The sequence below is a fragment of the Panthera tigris genome, chromosome B3, assembly GCF_018350195.1.
Source record: "Panthera tigris isolate Pti1 chromosome B3, P.tigris_Pti1_mat1.1, whole genome shotgun sequence".
Lineage (NCBI taxonomy): Eukaryota > Metazoa > Chordata > Mammalia > Carnivora > Felidae > Panthera > Panthera tigris.
This window is the reverse complement of record NC_056665.1, coordinates 136,391,287-136,394,600: the sequence shown is the minus strand read 5'-3', so window position 1 is coordinate 136,394,600 and position 3,314 is coordinate 136,391,287. Positions and strand designations below refer to the sequence as shown.

The following is a 3,314-nucleotide window of genomic DNA, read 5'->3' as shown; positions in this document are numbered from 1 at the left end:
CAGTGAGCAAGATGGGACTCCCTTGACCCGAACCTGTTCTGAAATGAGAAGTCTGTCCAACTAGGGAAAGGGAGGCCTCCCAAGTGGGCCACGTGCTCTGAAGCCTTCCTCCCCCTTGCACAAGGGCACTTTGTCCCCAGGGGGCACCCGGCAACGTCTGGAGAATTTTTGATCGTCACACCTGGGAGTTGGGAGGTTGCTATGGGCAGCAAATTTTGTCTAGGATGCGTCTAAACGTCCTACAATGCACGGGACAGCCCCCCCACAGCATAGAGTTTTCCAGCCCAGAAGGTCCATGGTACCGAGCTTGAGACCCCTGACGCCCTGTGGGCTCAGCCCTCAGATGCAGCCAAGTTCCCGCTTCAGGGAGAAAGTTACCAGGTGAGCACCCCCGTGTGCGGAGCACCAGCCCAGGGGCATGGAGACCTGTCTGGTGCCAGCTCTGCCTGACCAGCTGTGTGGCCTTGAACATGTTCCTGAACTGCTCTCCCAGCCTCAAGCCGCTGAAATAAGTCAACGTCTGTGAGTGCCTTGAGGGGTGAGGGCCCTCAGTGCTTTTGCGAGCCGTATCCGCCAGGCCCGGAATGCTGGAGGGTCGGCTAATAACCAACTCCAGGCTCAGAGGGCCTGGTCCATGACGGCTGTAGCAGCTACGAGAAAAGGGACGTTGAAGTATGGAGTCAGGGAGAGTCTGGACCACGGTCGGAGGCGGGGGTGGTTCTGGCTGTGTGTCATTGGGCAAGATCTTACCCTCTCTGGGCAGCAGCCTCATGTCAATGGGGACCAGTGGGGGACTATTCCAGATCTAGGCATCCCTGCACTTGATCTGACCTGCTCCCTGGGTAGTTGCACACCCGTACATTATGTTTCCTGTGCCTCAGTTTCCTCTGATGTAAAATAGGGGCCGTGGCACTTGCACATAGGCCACTGCGGGTGTTAGTGCCACTGCCAAGACCCAGCCTGCCCGGGTCTGTGATTCCGGGCCTGCTACTTTCCTGCCCTGTGGCCTCGGGCAGGTGACTTAAACCTCTCTGGGCCTTTGGTCTCCTCATCTGTAAATGGACGATTATCATATGCCCTGGGTCACAGGCCATTACAAGAGGGCCAGGAGATGAGATGGCAAGGGGCTTACAAGGGGGCCTGGCAGGTGGGGAGCCCTGTAGAGCCTCTGCTGCTGTTCCGTCCTCCACGATGAGGGCGAAGGGAAGTCCTCGGCACTGGGCCGGCACACGGTAGGGGTTCGGTAAGCTCTGGATGCTTCCCGTGGTGTCACTCAGTGGCCGAGGGACTCACCGTGTGGCCTGACGTGGGCGTGGTGCCCCCTCTCTCTCTCGCAGGACGATGTCATCCTCCATCACGTGGGGCCTCCTCCTGTCGGCAGGTCTGTGCTGTCAGGTTCCCGGCTCCCTGCACACGCTTCCAAGCCCCATCTGCAGGCACCCTCCCCCAGCATAGCCCCCAAACTGGCCAAGTGTGCCTTCGGCTCGCACCATGAACTGGCTCATCACTCCAACAACATCATCTGCTCCCCCATGAGCGTCGCAATAGCCTTTTCGATGCTCTCCCTGGGGACCAACGGTGACACTCGCACCCAGATCCTGCAGGGCCTAGATTTTAACTTCAAGGAGACACCTGAGGCCAATATCTAAAAGGCTTACAGCGTCTCGACAGCCAATGCCAGCTGACCGCCAGAAGTATACTATTCATCGACAAGAATTGGAAGCAAGTACATACGTTTTTGGAGAATGTCAGGAAGCTGGACCCCTCAGAAGCCTTCTCCGTCCACTTCAGAGACAACAAAGAGGCCAAGAAATGGATCAACCAGTATATAGAAAAGGAAACCCAAAGGAAAACTGTGGATTTCATCAAAGATCTTGACAAAGACACGGCTCTTGTTCTGGTGAATTACATTTTCTTTCATGGTAGGTTTTACCCCCAGCTTGCGTTGGTTCAAAAGGAAACATGCAAAAATGTTCTTAAACGTTTAGCTAGTAAACTTTCCTTGATGGTCAGGGACGGGATAGGGCAGGTGCAGCTAAGCATGTGTTATTCAATTTCCCAGACACAACAGGTGACATACTTTCCACCATCAACTAAGGTCAGGGGATGATGGGCGGGACAGTCAAATCATCAGTCATGGACAGTCATGAACTGGCCAGGTGATGGGAGAGGCTGAGGCCTGAGTATATTAGGCACCGAGAAGGGGCCAGCCCCTGGGGAGAAAAGGATTAAGGAGTTGTGTTCTCAAGATGGTTGGGTAAGTAACATGGCCAGCTGCTGGAGCCCAGAATTACCAGATACAGAACTTTCACTTACTAGTCTCCATCCACACCCACACATGCACACCATTCACACATGGAAACACACACACACACACACACACACACACTTCTAATGAGCACCTACACTGAATGAAACTCCCAGCGTGAAGCACCTTTGTGGTCCCGGGACATCATATTGGATAGCTCTGATTTTCCCTTTTAGAAAACCAAGGTTTCAAGAATACCAGTCATCTCTTTGAGGTGACACAGTTAGCTAGTGGGGAAAATGGGATGGAACCCAGATCCTTGTGATGGAAATTCGTATCTTTTCCACTACACCATGATAAATCCGTTGTGAGTCCTGTGGTCCTTTAGTAAAAACGCCCAAATAGTAGACACCCAGCCAGCAATACTGCCTATTTGCCATTGTTTTCGTTTTTATTTCAAGGAAATGCTAGAAAGACCCGGGTCCTTGATGGGCCTTCGGAAACATCCCTCCCTGGAACCCCCAAGACAGCTCTCATCCCATCCCATAGGGCCCTGTTCCCAACTCCAGGTGGGGGAAGGTGTAGCCTGTCTCTGCCTCAGATAGCCCCCTGTGTCTCTCCCCTCCATGCCATAAGGCCTAAAGCTGTGCTGAGCATCGATGAGAATGTGACAGACTATTCTGGAGCCACGCCTTCGGAAGGGAGCACCTGGTCTAAGCATCTGTCCATCAAGTTCAACAGGTCCTTCCTAGTCGTCATCAGGGATGAGAGTACCAACATTCCCCTCTTTGTGGGAACGATGGTGAACCCCGTGCGAAAATAACTGCCTGAGTTCAACCCCGCTCTTTCAGGCCAGGCCCCCTCCCTAGACGACATTAAAGAATGGTGGGCCTGGCCCAAGAGTGAGTGTGATGAGCCCATTCCTAATCTTCTTGTCTCGGGGTCTCCCTTTCCATGTGTAGAATCCAGGTCACTGCAAGTGTTCACATATCCACTTAATTCATACGCACTGGGCACGCACACTGTCCAGGCCCTGTGCTAGGCAAGATGAAATGTTGGCTGAAAC

At 53.5% G+C, this 3,314-nt stretch overlaps 1 pseudogene; it reads left to right on the top strand.

Annotated features, from left to right (window-relative positions):
• The first annotated feature begins 1,341 nt into the window (after nt 1-1,341).
• Nucleotides 1,342-3,071, top strand: LOC122239520 (annotated as a pseudogene).
• The last annotated feature ends 243 nt before the right edge of the window (nt 3,072-3,314 follow it).